At 47.6% G+C, this 20,036-nt stretch overlaps 2 non-coding genes and 1 pseudogene across 2 annotated transcripts; all 3 read left to right on the top strand.

Moving 5' to 3' along the window:
• Positions 1-6,401: 6,401 nt before the first annotated feature.
• On the top strand, positions 6,402-8,197 carry LOC147440666 (18S ribosomal RNA). The gene has a single exon (XR_015184413.1). It is a non-coding gene; the product is annotated as an 18S ribosomal RNA (ribosomal RNA).
• A 362-nt stretch (positions 8,198-8,559) lies between these two features.
• On the top strand, positions 8,560-8,712 carry LOC147440665 (5.8S ribosomal RNA). Its single transcript, XR_015184410.1, has one exon. It is a non-coding gene; the product is annotated as a 5.8S ribosomal RNA (ribosomal RNA).
• A 383-nt stretch (positions 8,713-9,095) lies between these two features.
• Positions 9,096-10,975, top strand: LOC147440664 (25S ribosomal RNA; annotated as a pseudogene).
• The last annotated feature ends 9,061 nt before the right edge of the window (positions 10,976-20,036 follow it).

Here is a 20,036-nt window from a genome sequence, read left to right as displayed (position 1 = left end):
TTCTTCTCGTCTTAAACTTTCGTTTTCTGAAGCTCCGCACATCCAAATAGGAGTGTCTTTGTTTAACCAGGATAGGAGTTTAGTTTCAGCCGAAGAGACTGAATCAAACTCTTGGATGGGTGTTTTCAAGACATCTCTATAAGTGATATTTTAGATTTACTCTTGTTATAGATTCCACTTGCTTCAAGTACAGATAATTGTTTTCCCAATCTTGGATAAGTTGTACCTGTTGCATGAAAGGTCTTCCCAATATGATTTCATAGTTGAGTTTTTTCCCAAAGTCTACTATGGCAAAAGTGTGTTGATATTGAACTCCATAGGAATTGACTATCACCTTTTTAAGCAGCCGTAATGGTCTTTCAATGTGGCCATCAGCCAACTGCAATTTCATTCGAGTTTGTCTAATGGGGCTGGTTGTCCCCAGGATTCCCATACTACTTTAGTGGCTATGGCTATGCCAGCTCCGCTATCCAGTATTTCCATGGTTCCAATGTCATTATATTTCATTGGGAGGGTGGTGTTCTTCTCCTTCATAATATTCTCTGACTTTGTTCATGGGAACATATCAAATCTCTTTGTTGTCCATTTCATTTTTCAGTTTTTCCAAAAATTTTGAGATTAACCCAGTTATCCCCACCTTCTCTAGGGTTTTCTATAGATCATTCCATAAGTATGGTCTGAGTTTTAACAGTTCTCCCAAGATAAGAGTGCATTGGATGGGTGTAGACATGATTGAATGAATGTTGTCTACTTCTAGGGTCTGTTCAGCTCTTTTTACTTGAGTGGTCTTACACACGATGGATTCATCTTCCTTATCTCCCAAGTAAGAAGGTAATGTTTTCAAGGTCAATGGTTTCGACATTCCTGAAGCTTCCGATCCGCAATCCCCGTACAAGGATTGTAAATCCACATTCATATTAGAAGGTAAGTTATCCAACCAGAATTCCTCTATAGGAGCTGACTTCAGACTTAGGCTCCCATTATTGATCTCTCTCACTTTTTCCCATAAGTGTCCTGGCCAGTCTTCCTCTATGAATGGAATTGCGTCTAAGGCATCTTCGCTATCAGGCACTATAAACTCTGGTTCTTTTGTTTCAAGGAGGGGTTCTGCTGTCACCTTGGATTTTTCTGTAGTGTCTCTTACCACAAGCTCTTTAGGTTTTGCGATACTTTCAAGCTTGGGTTTTTGTTTTTTCAGCATTTTCTACGTGATTCTTACCAAATTTTGATAAGCTTCCAGCTTAGCTGCTTCCATGTCTGGAGAAGGATAGTTTTTCAACTTGTTTTCTATGTTTTGGCCTGCTTTAAGTCTTGCTTGGTAGGGTTCCAAGGCGGCATTAATAGGCTCAAAAAATTTATCAATCAGAATGGATCCTCCAGATTTCACGGTTGTTTCTTTAAACTCACTTCCAGTTTCTTTCAACTTTTCTTGGAATAGCTTCTTTGCTTTCTCCTTGATTTCAACCCGTTGTTTTTGTTTTCTCATCTCATATCTTTTGCCTCTGCTCCTTTGATTCTTTGAGAGGAAACTTTAGTATTTTTTGAATCATCAGAGGAGTTGTGTTTCTTTTTCTTGGCCTTGGCTCTAGTGATTACCTTATTGGAACAATCGGTTCTCTTTAATGAGCTACTAGGTATCACTTGGATTACGTTTACTACGGTTTTACCCTTGCTCAAAGGATTTTTAGGACAATCTTCCAGAAAGTGTCCTCCCTTTTTGCAACATTGTATGCAATAGGCTTCAATTGGTTTGAGTTTTTTGTCACGCTCTAGACATTCATTTTTCCAATGATCATCAGCACCACAATTATGACAGTTTCCTGTTCTTGGCTTCATCATGGGTCTTACCATGGGAGGTCTGATACCTTGATCAGCTACATAATACATTGGTGCGAGCTCTGGTGGAGCATAAGTCATGGTTTCTTTCATTGGTGGTGGATGTGGATTATACCAATCTCCTTCTACCATTATTGTAGATGGACTAGGCTCTACATAGGGTGTAACAGGCACCAATGCTTGTTCATCTATGACTCCTTCAGAGTGCATGTACTTTACAGGCACTGCATTATGTTATGGATACGGAGGTTGTTGTCCCAACACAAGTTGAGGTCTTTCTATACCCATTGGTGGTCTTTGAGCTTGGGCCATATTAGGTTGATATCTGTACATGGGTTGTCCTTGTGGCCTCGTGGGCACATACTGGACATTCCCATCATACTTTGGTATGAAGTAGCACTCGTGGGTCTTATTGTTGGTCCATTTACCCTCGATTGCACACCATTTTTGTGGCCTAATTGGTTGTCCTTGTTAAGGCATCCATTGTCCTGGTCCTCTCATAGGTGTTTTTTGCATGTTGTTCATCATGTCATTCATCCTTTTAAGCATACCTTCTATGGGATAAGAGTGGTGTTGCAGCAGCGTTCCCACTTGTGCTGGTTTAGTGGATATTGTTTTCTCGCTTTGGTTATCCTTAGGGACATCTTCTTCGCTGAAAATTTCATAATTGTCTCCTAAGTCAATAGCATCCGACACACACGCTTCTAGGGTTGTATGCTTTTTACTAAAGAGTATAGCATAAAGCTCTTTGTTTAGCAATCCCTCCAGAAAAAAAGATACAAGTCGTTCTTCTGCAGCTATCTCTAGCTCTGGGTATCTGGCAATGTATTGTTTCATTCGAGTTGCACAATCCCTAACAGACTCACCATGTTTCTGTTTAAAGCTGTATCGTATTATGTTTGATCCCCGTTTTGGAACACGCAGCTACAAATCCCTGAGCTAATGTGTTCAAGTCCATGATTGACCTTGGTGAAATGTTTTGGAACCATGTCAATGCTTTTCCTTCTCATGTCATTCCAAACCCCTCAACTTGAGTATGGAAATCGAATATACGCTCTGCTCTTAGCACTTGCTTAAAGCTTGCTAAGTGGTCGTATGGATCCCCTGATCCACTGTATTTTCTGATCCATTTCTGAAAATCAGCTGGTCTAACGCGTCTGTTTGGTTTAACTCCCGGTCTCTTGGCAGTTGGTCCTGTTCCGAGTCCTTCAAACCAGTTTGTTGGAAATAGTGACTCATGTAGCCCTGGACTCGCCTTAGCGTCACCCGGTTTTCTACGTGATGAGGTGGTTTTTGGTTTCTTCACGTTACTCTCGGATGATCTCTCATGGTGTTCATCTCTTGTAATTGTTTTTGGTCCTTGTCCTAATATCCAATCCCGTATGGAATACCCTTGGTATTTGGTTTGTTCTACCTCCTCAGGAGTCATTATAACAAAGTTGTTGTTATAACAATCCTAAACAGATAGGTTGGTAGGTCCGCTGATCCCTTATCTTTGATGTTGAAGATATAGATGATATTCATGGCCGTTAGTTGTCCTGGTTCCTCTCGCTGTCCCGTTGTCAGAACCGCACATGGCCCGTCAGTCCCTTCGCGGTCGCACCTACCGACGTAAACCGTGTCGAGTCACGATGTCATCGATGGCTCCGTCTCCACATTCAGACGATGCGGGTCGGCGGCCACACATATACACACACAAAGACATGTACATACAAACGTATAAGTATGCGTGGTTTGACCTCAGTGAATGTGGTGACCAACGCTAATACATCGGACCCCATTAGAATTCTGAAGTTAAGCGCGCTTGGGCCAGAACAATACTGGGATGGGTGACCTCCTGGGAAGTCCTGGTGCTGCACCCGCACCCTTCCTTTTGTCATGTTGCATTTGGCCCAAAAGAACCCCCCCCCCCCCCCCCCCTCTCTTGTGATCGGGCCCGCCAATACACCGGATTCCATGAGAACTCTACAGTTAAGGGTGCTTGGGCCAGAATAGTACGGGGATGGTTTACCTCCCAGGAAGTCCTGGTATTGCACCTATCCTTTTGCCATGTTGCGTTTGGTCCAAAAGAACCTCTCCCCCCTGGCAACGCATCTCAAGCATCCCGTCAGCTTCTTTGGTGCTATTGGCTCCGTCAAGCACCCATCGGTCCACTCCGTCCCATCAATGCGTCCATGCACACCGTCGACCCGTCGGCGCTATCGGCCACGTCACTGTGGAGTCACAGATGGCTCCCTCATCGCACTCGTCGGCCGCACCGTCCCATTAACGCGTCCGTCGGCCCCGTCGGTGATATTGTCCATGTCATGATAGAGTCACAGGTGGCTCTCTCATTGCACTCGTCGGCCCGAACCGTCTCGTTAACACGTCCTTCGGCCCCGTCGCCGCTATTGGCCACATCACGGAGGAGTCGTGGGTGGCACCTTCAGCGCACCCGTCGGCCTGCGCCATCCCTTCAACGCGTCCATGCACACCGTCCGCCACGTCGGTGCTACCGGCTCTATCAAGCACCCATCGGCACGTGCCATCCAGTCAATGCGTCCCTAGCACACCATCCGTCCCACTCAAGCACCCGTTGGCCCGCTCCGTCTCGTCAACGCGTCCACGCACACCTTCGCCCCTGTCGACGCTATCGGATCCGTGAAGCATCCGTGGGCACCTGCCGTCGCATCAACGTGTCTCAAACACACCGTCGGCCCCGTTGACGCTAGTGGCTTTGTCAAGCACCTGTCGGCCCGCGCCGTCCAATCAACGCGTCCGTGCACACCCGTTCGGTCAGCGCGTCCGTGCACACCCATTGGCCCCGTCGGTGCTACCGACTCCGTCAAGCACTCGTCAGCCCACTCCGTCTCGTCAACAAGTCCATGCACACCGGCACCCCTATCGGCGCTATGGGTCCCGTCAAGCATCCGTGGGCACCTGCCGTCCCATCAACGCGTCCCGAGCACACCATTGGCCACGTCCGTGCTACCGGCTACGTCAATGTGTCCATGCACAATGTCAACCCTGTTGGCGCTACCGGCCACATCACCGTGGAATTGTCGGTGGCTCCTTCATCGTACCTGTCGGTCCGCATCATCCCGTCAACTCGTACGTGCACATAGCCGGACCCGTCGAGCATCCATCGGCATGTGTCATCCCGTCAACGCGTCTCGAGCACACCGTCGACCTCGTCCGCGCTACCGGCTTCGTCGAGCACCCGTGGGCACATGCTCTCCCATCAATGCGTCCCGAGCACACCATCGCCCCCGTCCGTGCTACCATCTCCATCCAGGACACGTCGGCACGTGCCGTCCTGTCAAACGTCCTGAGCACACCGTCGGTCCCGTCCGCGCTACTGGCTCGTCAAGCACGCATCGGCATGTGCCATCCCGTCAACCTGACCCGAGCACACCGTCGGCCCCGTCGGTGCTACCAGCTCACGCATCCATGCACACCGTCGACCCCGTCGATGCTACTGGCCAAGTAATGGTGGAGTCGCGGTGGCTCCTACATCGTACCCATCGGCCACGCCTGTGCGTCCATGCACCCCGTCGACCACGTCGACACTACTGGCCACGTCACGGTGGAGACGTCCTTCTTGTGACGTTGGCATGCAATCCCCCCCTTGGGCGAGTGCCAAGGCTACCTTCCGTCGATGGGCTTGGCTACCTCTGGGCCGTTTTCGGGTCTCGTGGGGTCGGCCCGCTCGAGGGTGGCCGATGGGGCTAGGTAGGAGATGAGTGACGGCGGACCGTGTCAAGGGTCAGGGCACCTATGACGGTGAGCTCCCGCCCGAGCCGCAGTGTGATCAAGGAACGCGGCAGGAATTTTCCCCACCGCGACCTACGTGTAGCTTGTATCGATATGGAAGGTCCCAAACCCGTGTGCCTAGACATGATACGGGCCGCCGCCGAGCCGATGGGCTTTGTTCCCGGCCGGTGTGGTGCGTTTTCCTCGATGGGGAGATGCTTGGTACAAGCCAGCGACGTTGCTTCTATGACGGCCGCCGTCCCTCGCCGGGGCCCAACCTCGGGATGTTGCATGCAAGACGATACGAACAACGTTGGAAGCGCTGCAGCACCGGCGGCCCGGTGCCGGGAGGCGGAGCCACATCCACGGGAAGGTGAGCCGGCCTTCGGTTGTCGGGTGCCCAGGACCCTGTCCCCCCATAATGTTTTCGGCCTTAGGGCGTACGTGTCGAATGGCGTGCTTTCGTCCGGTTGCTTTGCCCAGTGTTGGATGGCCGAGCATTGGCAGGTAGTATTTTCTGGTGGACAGGGACTCTGTGCGGTGGTGCCTCCTTGCCCGTGGCCTCGGCTGCAACCCTCTCTGGGGGTTGGCGGGCATGCGCCGTCGAACAATGGCCCACCCTGCGGCCCTCCTACATTGGGGCGGGTTCAGCCGTGCCATCGCGTGCGACCTTGACATGGCCCCACGCGATCAATCCCCCCTTCTCCCCCCCCGGTCTAGGGTTAACCCCAGTGCCGTTGTGCCGACGGAGGTGCCCCGCATCCAAACCGCCAAGAAGCGGCGATGTCCCGAACACGCGGGTGTGATTGGCCGCTCTTGTGACCAATGATAGCTACTTGGTTGATCGTGCCAGTAGCCATATGCTTGTCTCGAAGATTAAGCCATGCATATATAAGTATAAACTCTTTTGTACTGTGGAACTGTGAATGGCTCATTAAATCAATTATAGTTTCTTTGATGGTACCTTGCTACTCGGATAACTGTAGTAATTCTAGAGCTAATACGTGCACAAAATCCCGACTTATGGAAGGGATGCATTTATTAGATAAAAGGCCGATGCGGGCTTGCCCCGTAATGCAGTGAATCATGATAACTCAATGAATCGCACGGCCTTGGCGCCGGCGATGCTTCATTCAAATTTCTGCCCTATCAACTTTTGATGGTAGGATAGAGTCCTACCATGGTAGTGACAGGTGACGGAGAATTAGGGTTCGATTCCGGAGAGGGAGCCTCAGAAACGGCTACCACATCCAAGGAAGGCAGCAGGCGCGCAACTTAATCCCGACACAGGGAGGTAGTGACAATAAATAACAATACTAGGCTTTTTCAAGTCAGGTAATTCGAATGAGTACAATGTAAATCCCTTAACGAGGATCCATTGGAGGGAAAGTTTGGTGCCATCAGCCACAGTAATTCGAGCTCCAATAGCGTATATATTTAAGTTGTTGCAGTTAAAAAGCTCGTAGTTGGATCTCGGGGCGGGGCGAGCGGTTCCCCTCTTTTGGTGTGCACTGGTCGCTCTGCCCTTTCTGTCGGGGATGCGCTCCTAGCCTTAATTGGCAGAGACGCGGATTCGGTGATGTTACTTTGAAAAAATTAGAGTGCTCAAAGCAAGCCTATGCTCTGAATACATTAGCATGGAATAACGCGATAGGACTCTGGACCTATTGTGTTGATCTTCAGGGCCAAAGAAATGATCAATAGGGACAGTTGGGGGCATTCATATTTCATTGTCAGAGGTGAAATTTTGGGATTTATGAAAGACGAACCATTGCAAAAGAGTTTGCCAAGGATGTTTTCATTCATCAAGAATGAAAGTTGGGGGCTTGAAGACGATCAGATACCGTCCTAGTCTCAACCATAAACGATGCCGACTAGGGATTGGCGGATGTTACTTTCATGACTCCGCCATCACCTTATGAGAAATCAAAGTTTTTGGGTTCCGGGGGGAGTACGGTCACTAGGGTGAAACTTAAAGGAATTGACGGAGAGGCACCACCAGGAGTGGAGCCTACGGCTTAATTTGACTCAGTAGGAGGAAACTTACCAGGTCAAGAAATAGTAAGGATTGACAGATTGAGAGCTCTTTCTTGATTCTATGGGTGGTGGTGCATGGCCATTCTTAGTTGGTGGAGTGATTTGTCTGGTTAATTCCGTTAACGAACGAGACCTGAGCCTGCTAACTAGTTACACGAAGGATCCTCTTTGTGGCCAACTTCTTAGAGGGACTATGGCCGTCTAGGCCATGGAAGTTTAAGGCAATAAAAGGTCTGTGCTGCCCTTAGATGTTCTGGGCCGCATGCGTGCTACACAGATGAACTCAACGAGATATCGGCCCAGGTAATCTTTTGAAATTTCATCATGATGGGGATAGATCATTGCAATTATTGATCTTCAACGAGGAATTCCTAGTAAGCGCGAGTCATCAGCTCGTGTTGACTACATCCTTGCCCTTTGTACACACCGCTCGTCGCTCCTACCGATTGAATGGTCCGGTGAAGTTTTCTGATCGCGACGACGCAGGCGGTTCACCGCCGGCGACGTTGTGAGAAGTTCATTAAGCCTTATCATTAGAGGAAGGAGAATTCGTAACAAGGTTTCCGTAGGTGAACCTCCGGAAGGATCATTGACACACATCCCATTAGAACGACGTAAACCGTGACGTACGTGAGGGGCCACGCCCGGAGGCATGGCCACCCCCGCCTCGCCCCCGTGCCGCAGTCGGGACACACTGGGCAAGGCGCCGGGGCCGTGGCCATCCGTCGGCCGTGCAACGAGGCACCGAGCAGGGATGCTTTCCCTTCGCCCCGCTGCGCGGGCGGCTCCCCTCCTCCATGCCGCGAGGCATGGGGCCGCTCGATCAACCTTTCTGCCCCTCCCCCTCCGCGCACCGTAGGTGGGAAGGGGGGCCCGAGGGGGGACGCAGATAGCTAAACAAAATCTTGGACTGGGGTGGCTCCCTCCGTGGGCCGCGAATCACGTAAAGCAAACGACTCTCAGCAACGGATATCTTGGCTCTTGCAACAATGAAGAACGCAACAAAATGAGATACGTAGTGTGAATTGCAGAATTTCGCGAATCATCGAGTCTTTGAACGCAACTTGCGTCCGCGGCTCGTCCAAAGGCATGTCTTCATGAGCGTCCACACGATCCCCACGTCGACACCTCCCCCCTATTCCGCTCCCGGAATGGCGGGGGGGTGCGGCGGAGATGGCCGTCTGAGCGTGCCTCCCCCGATGCGTCGCCCACCCTCGTGGGGGCAATGGCCGAGGGGCGAGCGCGTCGCCGCAATCGACTGAAATGAATCGATGGCACCGTGCGATGACCCCCACCGCAAGGTGGTTACGCTCCTCGAGTACAAGGTACGCCCTCTGCAGGGATCGGCTTCTACGGTCGGGGCGTGGCCGGTGCTGCTGTGTCGAGAAAGGGCTTAGTGGCCGAGGAGCAGGGGGGAGGGGACGAGCGCTCGTCCCCCCTCCCGTCGAGGCCCAAAAACGAACGCACGGACCTCAGATCAAGCAAGGCTACTCGCTGAATTTAAGCTTATCACTAAGTGGAGGAAAAGAAACTAACTAGGATTTCCCTGGTAGCGGCGAGCGAACCGAAAAGAGCCCAGCTTGAGAATCACGCGGCCTTGCCCTGCCAACTATAGTCTGGAGAGCCGTCCTCTGCGATGGATCGGGCCCAAGTCCCCTGGAAAGGGGCGTCAGAGAGGGTGAGAGCCCTGTCAAGCTCGGACTCTGTCGCTCCACGAGGCGCCGTCGATGAGTCGGTCTGTTTGGAAATGCAGCCTTAAGTGGGTGGTAGATTCCATCCAAGGCTAAATACGAGCAAGAGACAGATAGCGAACAAGTCAGAAGGGAAAGATGAAAAGGACTTTGAAAAGAGAGTTAAAAAGTGCTTGAAATTGCTGGGAGGGAAGTGAATGGAGGCCACGGGTGCATCCTGATCGGATGCGGAACGGCGATCACTCGACGTGGGGCGCTAGTCGTCATAGGCTGGTGCAGCGAGACAAGAGCGGGCTTTCGTCGGCCCGCCGATGCCGTCGCGCCAGCCAAGACACGAAGCACGCGCCACTCGTGGCGGGCTTTACGCACCTGCGCGCTCGAGACGCTGGCGCTCTAGGCTTTCCATCTGACCCATCTTGAAACAAGGACCAAGGAGTAACATGTGCGCGAGCCGGTTGGTGAAAAACCCACGGAGGTGCAAGTAACCTGAAAGGTTTGAGTGGGAGCGTACCTGCTGGGACCCGAAAGGTTTGAACTATGCCTGAGTAGGGCGAAGCCAGAGGAAACTCTCTTGAAAGGTTTGAGTGGGAGCGTACCTGCTAGGACCCGAAAGATGGTGAACTATGCCTGAGTAGGGTGAAGCCAGAGGAAACTCTCGTGGAGGCTCGTAGTGATACTGACGTGCAAATCGTGCGTCAGACTTGGGTATAGGGACGAAAGACTAATCGAACCATCTAGTAGCTGGTTTCCTCCAAAGTTTCCCTTAGGATAACTGGAGCTCTTCGCAGTTTTATTAGGTAAAGCGAATGATTAGAGGCATCGGGGGTGAAACACCCTCGACCTATTCTCAAACTTTAAATAGGTAAGCGACCGTGGTTGCACTATTGAACCCCGATGCGGAATGCGAGCTCCAAGTGGACCATTTTTGGTAAGAAAAACTGGCGATGCTGGATGAACCGAAAGCCGGGTTGCGATGCCGAACTGCACGCTAACCTAGATCCCACATAGGGTGTTGATTGATTAAGACAGCAGGATGGTGGTCATGGAAGTCGAAATTCGCTAAGGAGTCTGTAACAACTCACCTGCCGAATCAACTAGCCCCAAAAATGGATGGCGCTGAAGCGCGTGACCTATACCCGGCCATCGGGGCGAGTGCGAGGCTCTGATGAGTAGGAGGGCGTGGGGGTCGCGGCGCAGCTCCGGGCGTGGGCCCGAGTGAAATGGCCCCCAGTGCAGATCTTGGTGGTAGTAGCAAATATTCAAATCATAACTTTGAAGAAAGAAGTGGAGAAAGGTTCCAAGTGAACAACAATTGGACATGGGTTAATCGATCCTAAGAGATGGGGCAACCCTGTGTCAAGGGTGCAATGTGCGCCATTCAGCGAAAGGGAATCGGGTTTATATTCTCGAACCGGGACGTGGCGGTGGACGGCAACGTGACCGAATCCAGAGACGCCGACGGGGGCCTCGCGAAGAGTTCTCTTTTCTTTTTAACAGCCCACCCACCCTGAAATCGGATCACCCGGAGATAGGGTCTAGCGGCGGCTGGTAAAGCACCGCACGTCTCGCGGTGTCCGGTGCGCCCCCGGCGGCCCGTGAAAATCTGGAGGAGCGAATGCCGATCACGCCCGCTTGTACTCATAACCACATCAGGTCTCCAAGGTAAATGGCGTCTGGTTGATAGAACAATGTAGGTAAGGGAAGTCGGCAAAACGGATCCGTAACTTCGGAAAAAGGATTGTCTCTGAGGACTGGGTCTAGGGGTCTGCGGTCTGACATCAGAGGCTGTTGGGGGTCTGCCCGAGCTGCCCCAGTGACGAGGGCGTGCCTCCGTGTGCCCACTGGCCGACGGCCATAGCGTCGCCCCTCGCGGGGCGGCCCTCCCTAGGCAATGAACAGCCGTCTCAGAACTGGTACGGACAAGGGGAATCCGATTGTTTAATTAAAAGAAAGCATTGCGATGGTCCCCACGGATGTTGACGCAATGTGATTTCTGCCCAGTGCTCTGAATGTCAAAGTGAAGAAATTCAACCAAGCGCGGGTAAACAGCGGGAGTAACTATGACTCTCTTAAGGTAGCCAAATGCCTCATCATATAATTAGTGACGCACATGAATGGATTAACAAGATTCCCACTATCCCTATCTACTATCTAGCAAAACCACAGCCAAGGGAATGGGCTTGGAAAAATCAGCGGGGAAAGAAGACCCTATTGAGCTTGACTCTAGTCTGACTTTGTGAAATGACTTGAGAGGTGTAGAATAAGTGGGAGCCTTTGGCGCAAGTGAAATACCACTACTTTAACGTTATTTTATGTACTCCGTGAGGTGGAGGCGGGGCTCTGTCCCTGCTTCTGGTCTTAAGGCGCGCTCGCGTGCCGATCCAGGCGGAAGACATTGTCAGGTGGGGAGTTTGGCTGGGGCGGCACATCTGTTAACAGATAGAGAGGGAGAGCTATTTGATAACTCACAGACTCTCTCTCGGTGAACACTCTCTCTCTCTCTCTCTCTCTCTCTCTCGGTGAACACTCTCTCTCTCTACCCCCAATCCTATAGTCTCTCACTTTGATATTATTGAATAGCTCTCCCCAATCGCAGAGAGAACTCTCTCTCTCTCTACCCCCAATCCTATAGTCTCTCACTCTGAATTATCGAATAGCTCTCCCCAATTGCAGAGAGAGAGAGAGAGAGAGAGAGAGAGAGAGAGAGAGAGAGAGAGAGAGGATCCTACAAACTATTAGAGGGCAATGGACTGGCAATGATAACTTGCCACATATGAGTAGAGGTGAGGGTTGGAGAGAGGATCAAAGGTGAAAGAAGTGGTGGTGGTTCTTTTTGGCGAAAACATGATATCTAGCTAGGACTTAGCACTCATGTAGTAGGATAAAGAAGCCAGTTTAGAGACAATTTTGTGACTGCTGTTAGAAAATAGACGTAGCTAAGTAGATAATTGATTAGATTACTTAATGGAGAGAGATACTTTTCTCACACGAGAGCTTATAGAGTAGAGATAGAGAGATCACACAGCTACGCTACGTCCACGAGAAATCAGCCACTCAATGGCTTTAGTAATTCAAACAAGAAGTAAGTTACAAAGGGATTATACCCTTTTGGAGCTCCCGCCTTGCTTCACTCTCACCACCTCACATCAACTTCACAATGCACCATAATGCTTCACAATCCGTTTTTGTGTGTAGAAGAGGCCTTCTTTTATAGGCCAAAAGGGTTGCCCTCTCTCATGAGAGACAGCCGTGTGTAGCCGCCCTTGTGTTGATAAGTCCAAATTGGACCCTCCAATCCATCCATGTGTGGCCGTCCTTGAGAAGACAAGTCCGCCTTTAAAATCGGCCACCGACCACCACCGGGAACTAGCCAAACGACCGACCGTTTTCCAACAACTTTTCAATCGCGATCCGGCCATAATATGATCGTGAAAATTTTGGTTTCCGGCGAGTGATTTTTCTTCACGGGACGGCTTCTCCTCATAACGGGGACCTTACAAATGTGCAATTTTAATACAAAAAATTACAAGGGGTAAATCAGACTCTATACTTAACAATCTCCCACTTGGAGGCTGATCTCATTAGGAAATTTCGGAGGTCATTTGGAGGGCCATATGAAGAGAGAGAAAAATAGAGCGCGTCCAATGAGCAGGAGGGCTACGTTACGTAGGAAAGTACGTGGAAAGACTCAAAAAATAGGAAAATAGCCTAAAAACTTTCACGAATCTAGGATTGTGGCATCATAACTTCCTTGCTTTTACCGAGCTGCTAGGTGCTTGCCAGTGGTCCCACTGCTGATATTCTCTTATGGTCATTAACGTACTAGAGGGTGACCATTAAGCCCGCACAAGATATGGAATTCTAAAACACTTTCCCTCCATTAGAATGCTTTCAAAGTGAATCTCCCTCCACTAAAGATTTTCTCTCAGAGCTATGGCTTCCACGTCTTCTCGCCCAAGAAGCTCTAGGTGTTTACTGTCTCTCACACCAACAACCAATAGCTGTACTTTGCCTAGAAGGCCAAGTAGTATCATATCCTCGATTACAATATCAACTTCAATAAGTGCAGAGAACCAATGGGTTGGACAAAGTATAAACAAAGGTTCATGGGTCCTCATGCAACCAAGAAGACCCAAGAGATCTAGTGGTATCAATGTTTACCGCTCAGCATAGAAGGCATCAGCCACGTTGCAATTGTAAGTACTCTTGACATCTGAACTTCATTTGATTTGTCATTTCACTTATTAATACTCTCATTATAACTTTTCTTATATATTTTGCAACGTTTATCCCTCTTCTTATGAGCAATGTGTCCATTCTTCACAGCTCAACTACATTAGATTTGTCATTTTTACTTATTGATACTCTTAGTTTAACTCTTGTTATATATTTTGCAGATGTTTATCCCTCTTCTTATGAGCAATGGGAGCCTGTGGAGTGTATAATAGGCCTCTTCCTTGTTGTTCATGCCCACAATGGTTCTCTACAGTATTCAGAGAGGAGCAGCAAAAGCCTGGCTGATGAAGGAATATTTTTCTATGACCACTTCTACCAACTCAGCTCAGGGAATAAGAATGGCATGTTGGTGAAACTGCCTCTACCAACCGATTGGAACACTGTGGACTGGCCAGTTCCCGAGGAAACAATGGTGGAGGCAATGTGAAGTAAGCTCTACAAGGATATACAGAGGTCTCTACGTAGCTCTATTCCCACCAAAATGGTTATAATTGCAAACTTTTGTCCTGCTGCACTGTTCATAGAGTTGTTTCATAGCTACAATATCCGTGTTACGAAAACTATGTTCATGTGCAAGTCATTTCAGCAGTCATCCTATGACAAACTTCTTGAAAGAGGATAGTATGTAAAGGAAGAGACTGACATACGGTGCAAGGTCGCGCTTGACACTCTAGTTGTCAAGTACATGATTACAAGCCAATCACTGTTAGTCTCTTTTGGTATATGCGATCACAAATGCTCAAAAGTAAGTACATTCCTATGGACCAAGTTTCTGCAGGTTTGGAAGATAATCCTGCTATGGATGTGGAAGTGATTGATCAAGAGCATGGCCTAATGTTGGTGGTTACAATAAGGGAGCTATGCAGTCTTCTGCAGTTGCGGCATGACATAATTGAAGAGTCAATGGACATGGACCTTTCAGATTTTTCCTTTTTCCTAGCTGGCCGTAAGCTGATGTGGTGAAGAGAAAAAGATATTTTGTGCAAAGAGCTGGATGGTCGGGTTGAAATAGTTTCAATGTAATAGAGATTCAATGTGAACCCAAGTGTATACGAATGAATTTCAATACATGAAGTTTTTTGATCTCATTTGTCAATTGTGCCCTGTGAATATAAGTGTTCTTGAAATACATTTCTTTAGCATGTCAAATCTCTCTCTCTCTCTCTCTCTCTCTCTCTCTCTCTCTCAATGTTAGACAAGACAAAGACATGATAGAAGAGTCATCTTAATTCATTAGAAAGTACAAACTCGTCCGTGAACAATGGACTGAGATACAATTTCTGTAAGTATGGAATCAGAATGTCTTCAAGGTAAAAATCAAATGAATGCCCCTCGAAAGAAGGTGGTGAGATAGTTGTTCTCGGTGGATTTAGTTCTCCCTTTTCAAGAGTATCATCAATTAGTAGTGTATTAGTTGCATCAAAGGGTACCTCGATTTGGCTAAACGGTTTGTACAAAAGAGGTAAATGTGGTTTTTGAGGGTGGAAGTGGACCTCGACGGTAACACATTTTCTTTGATCATACAAAAAGGCAAAATCTTAGGTGTGAGCGCCGCATACACCTCAAACTATTGTAACTAGTGGCGACAAGTTTTGCCTTTGCATTGAAGACCATATGGCAACTCTGAAGCGCGGAAGAAGAAACTGAATAAATTCTTTGGTTCCTGGACAAACCACGACTCGATAGGTTCCCATCCGAAATGTTTGCAAATCCTCAAAGGGTTCTGTGTCACCCAGAGACACGCGCATCAGCAGCAATCCATTGAAGTCTAAGATAATTAACCTCTGTAAAAGTTGACAAGTACATATAAGTAGTTAGAAGCTGAACATATTTTGCCATGCTTGAATAGACATTACCGGAACAACCGTATCTACAGGTAGCAAGGGTCCATACTGGGTCTCTGTAGTGTTGTTGTCGTTGTTGCTCTCCTCTGCTTTAGATTCATCATTCACATCTTCATAGTCATCATTCACATCTTCATCAAGGGTCTCCTCCATGGCTCTTTCTGCCTCATTCAAGGTTTCCTCCAAGGTCTTTTCCTCTGCCTCTGTTGGTCGGCTTGCATCATCCATAACCTTGGGCTCATCCGTATGCCTGCTTTCCTCATCCATATCATTTTGCTCATTCGTAGGCTTGCTTTCCTCATCTAGGGTTTCATCCATAGGCTCTTTTGGCTCCTTCACTGGCTTACTTGGCTCTTTCATTGTCTCCTCCATAAGCCCCTCTGGTTGTACACTAGCACCTTCCATATGCTCATTTGACCTTTCTTCATCCTCGGCTCTTTCATCTTCGGCTGATATGACCCCCTCGGCCCGTTGTGATTCCACTATATCTGATGCAGGGGTTTGTCATGGTGGCACGTCATGTATTGTCATATCAATTGTGCGGTCGTCCAAGCCGCTATCTTCAGGTTCTCTGGGGCTCGACATAGTAAGCAGGTGTTGTATTAGACTTACGCGGTATCTTTGCAAATAATCATATGTGTAGTTTTTTAAAGCACTCTGCAAAATTGAAAGAACACATGGTGAGAAGTCTTGTATAAAGAAAACCAAAACTGACTGAATGCATTGCCAAATGGTTACCTTAGTCATGAAAGGTTTTAATGCAAAGTAGCTTTGCAGGACATATTCTGCATGGAGAAGACATCTCCAGCCGCAAAAATTTCCATCGGTTTGATTTGGGACAGGTACATCTTTGATTGGGGCCTTGTATAGTTCATACCTTCCATATAGCTTGCCATAAGCAAGCAACAACCTCTTTATACAACTGCACAAAGCAGTATCAAGATGTTAGCTTGAGGCTTCAAATTTACATGGATATCTATAAGAAACACTTTCTGATACATAACACTTACAGCCTAATTTCAGGGTGGGTTCCTTTTATTGAATTGAACACCCACACTGCTGGTTGGTCAACATCAAGGCATATGAGACTCCAGTGATGGTTGTTCTCATATGAAAAGATGATGACAATTACTTCCAGCATAGCACAGTGGAGAAACCAACTCTCAAAGGTCCCAGATGGACTGTTCTTCTGTCTAATAATCACTGACATTTGTGGATCAAGAAGAAACACCTCCGTGTGGGTGTGCGGTGGGAGTTGAATTAAGCTGCAGCGAGTATACCTGAGTTAGTAAACCTATGATCTGAGTTTTCAAAGTTAGCAAGATAGTAACACTTACTTAAGACAAGCATACATAATTGTGTCTGAGATCTGAGCATCTGGATTCAGCAATAAATCAATGTCCACTTTTTCTAGAGCCAGCTTTCTGGCTCCATCTACAAATGGTATCTCTGCAAGCAAACCATCCTTCATTGAAAGTAGAGTTTCTTTATTGCTTGCCTCTATGGACAGGGTGTTTGTTTGTGGGACTCCACTGCTACTTTTGCTTTCTCCTTAAGCTTTGCTTCCCTCATGTCTTCTGTTTGGCAAGCAACCGTCTCTGCCCTTGCCCTTGTATTCACATCATGTATGACATCTACAACTGTGAGTTGTGGCAATAGCTGAGGGGGGTATAACAAAATTTCCCTCATTTTCTTATCCCTGCAGACATTGGGGACCATTAGTTTGTCATACCTCCACCTTATCCTTTTAAGTGTCTCACTATCTTTGTCCATTACAGTCACCCTGTGGACATGGGTTGCTACAATGGTCATGTCACTGAAGTACTCGAGTAGGAAGTCCTCTGCTGCTTCTTGTAGAACCATCAATGCCACCACCTTCCACCTTTTAGTGCCCCAGGTAGCTTCTTCACATATGGACCTCACCATCCTCTGAAAGGGCAGCTTTGGTATGCACAAATCTACACATTTCTGTGCCTTTCTGATTTCTCTGAAAAGTCCCATGCAGCTCTGTAACTTCTTCACCCTTGGACCTTTCAAAATTTTATTTGGTTTTCCAGGTCTCTTCTTTGGGGTTGCAGATCTGCTATTTGCCTTAACTGCTAATCCTGGTCCCTTGCCTGCCTTCCTTGCAGCGGTCTTTGTTCTAGCCATTTCACTGTATAAAAATAGAGGAGTCTCTCTCTCTCTCTCTCTCTCTCTCTCTCTCTCTCTCTCTCTCTCTTTCTAAAGCCTAGCATATTTAAAGAGAGAGAGTGAGAGACTCCCATTACTAACGGCGCGCGTGAAACATGTTTTGACCCCAAAATACACCTCTGCGCGCGATTAGTATAAGGGTACAGAAAGACTCTCTCTCTCTCTTTCTCCCCAGTCTCTACACTTTTTCTTCCGCTCTCTATAACACACACACATACACAGACAAACACACACACAATCGTGGATACACTCCATGTCTCTCACTCATGGATGCACATTACTAAAGGCGCGCAAAGAGACATAAAAACCGGAAGTGCCTGTCTACGCGCGCCTTTAGTAGAGAGAGAGAGAGAGAGAGAGAGAGAGAGAGAGAGAGAGAGAGAGAGAGAGAGAGAGAGAGAGAGAGAGAGAGAGAGAGAGAGAGGGGCTCTGTGTGTGTTGTATTTGTGTATGTGTGTGTGTGTATATTATATTTGTGTGTTTGTGTGTGTGTGTGTGTGTTGTATTTCTGTTTGTTTGTTTGTGTATTGATAGCGGGAAAAAGAGCAGTGCAATCGGGTGGCCTCTGTACTCGTGCACACTCCACAAACCACGCCTCATACAAACAAGCAAAGAACAAAACAAAGGGGGCACCACCCTAAATTAAGAGGTTTAGGGACCTCACACATAGTGCACATAGGCAAGTGAGACTTCTGGCATTATGATGGCATCAAAACATATGGCAAAACACATAGAAACGAAGCTTAGGGACCTTATGTAGCATATATATACACAAGACATCAGCTTAACAATACAACGGCATCTGATCATACATAACAAGGATATAGAGAAGCAAGCCAAGGATGGCATAATCCCTTGTCGAAAACAATCAACCCAGCAAGTAGGTATGATCCTACTAGAAACACATCAATACCTTAGAGAATGATGGCGAGGATGGTGGCCATGGAGCATGAGAGAAGACTCCTTATTTAGGTTTTAGGGCTAGTAATGTAGCATACTAGAGGGAGAGAGAGAGAGGGAGAGAGAGTAGAGCTCCATCCATAGCTCCTCGTTGTGAGCAATGTCCTCATAGCTTCATTGCTTGGTGAAGGGGGTGAAGTGTTGGTTTTGAGTGAGAGAAGGCCTCCTTATATAGGTTTCTGAGAGGGTTTAGGATTAGGAATAAACATGCTTAAATCCGCTGTTGGGGTTACTTTTTGCTTAGGGTGGTCAACAGATTGAGGTCACCTGATATGTCACCATCAAGATATTCTCTAGAGTGATGTGAGAGGGGAGGGTAAATGCTGATTTTTCTGATTGTGACACATGGGGATAAGGCCTTGACCAGCATTTAAGAGCAGGTAAGGTGGCTGTTGAAACTGGAGGTTCTGCACATGTCAGGGGGGGACCTGCGGGGGGGAGGTGGCAGCTGGGTCCTCCTGAATATCAAATTCTCAAAAAATCCTCAACCATGGCTTCTTTTGACATGTGTTCTTTGAAAAAATCAGCATGTCTCTTTTCAACCCAAAAGTCTTTATCCCTGTTGACTCACCTTTACCATAAGATTTTCCCCTTTTCTGCATTGTTGATGCCCAATCACTGCTTCTAGTAACAGTGAACTGTTACCTACCAAATACTTATGGTGCAGTAAAAAATATTTACCATGGGTAAAAAAAGTTACTGTAGGTAAAAAGTGATTTGTATTTACCATGTAGGTGAAAAATATTTACTGTAGGTAAAAAATATTTACTGTGGTAAAAAATATTTACTGTCGATAAAAAAGTGAAAACGGAGTATGCTGTGCTGTGAGTCTACACGAACATCCTCGTGTAAATTTCACTAGAAATTCACACCTAGAATGGGCTATTCTGTAAGATATAGGTTGTAGGCATGCATAAGAGCTCGTTCCCACGTATCTTCTGTCCATGGCACTTTTACTCTCTGGTGCTTGTGAAGTAGATTTTTCTTCTCTTTCGAGATCCCTTGGACTAGAGTATCCTCATCTCCCCAACAACTGACTGTGCTTTTATTGCATCTTCAGAAGGGGTCCTAAAAACTATGCATCATATAGCCCTCCCCCTTAAGCTAGAGGTATTTGATGCCTCTAGCTGTAGGTTGTGCTACAATAGGGTTCTCTTGAATACTTACCCACCTGGTACCAATTGAATTTGCCATGTTACTGCTTTCTTGGCTGATGCACCCTGTTTAGTCCTTTCTGATGAATAATTGTATCCATCCATGACTAACAACTGGTCTCCTAGACCCTTGAAAGCCATACCCCATCCATTGTCAATATCCGCTTTCACTGGTAGCATTCTCTTTTTTTCTTCTCTTTTTTTCCTTTTTTTCTGTTTTTTTTTGTTTTTTTTTTTTTTTTTTTTGAAACGACTATGTACATGATTGTTACCTTAGTTGGAGCTCGAATATGATGAGCTCTCCTCTGAACCATTCTTAGCATTGATTTCACCAGCATATGGCCGTGAAAGAC

This window comes from Adiantum capillus-veneris, chromosome 15, assembly GCF_014529385.1.
Source record: "Adiantum capillus-veneris isolate H3 chromosome 15, ASM1452938v2, whole genome shotgun sequence".
Classification (NCBI taxonomy): Eukaryota; Viridiplantae; Streptophyta; class Polypodiopsida; order Polypodiales; family Pteridaceae; genus Adiantum; species Adiantum capillus-veneris.
Note: the sequence above shows the minus strand (reverse complement) of the source record. Positions and strands in the feature narration are given on the sequence as shown.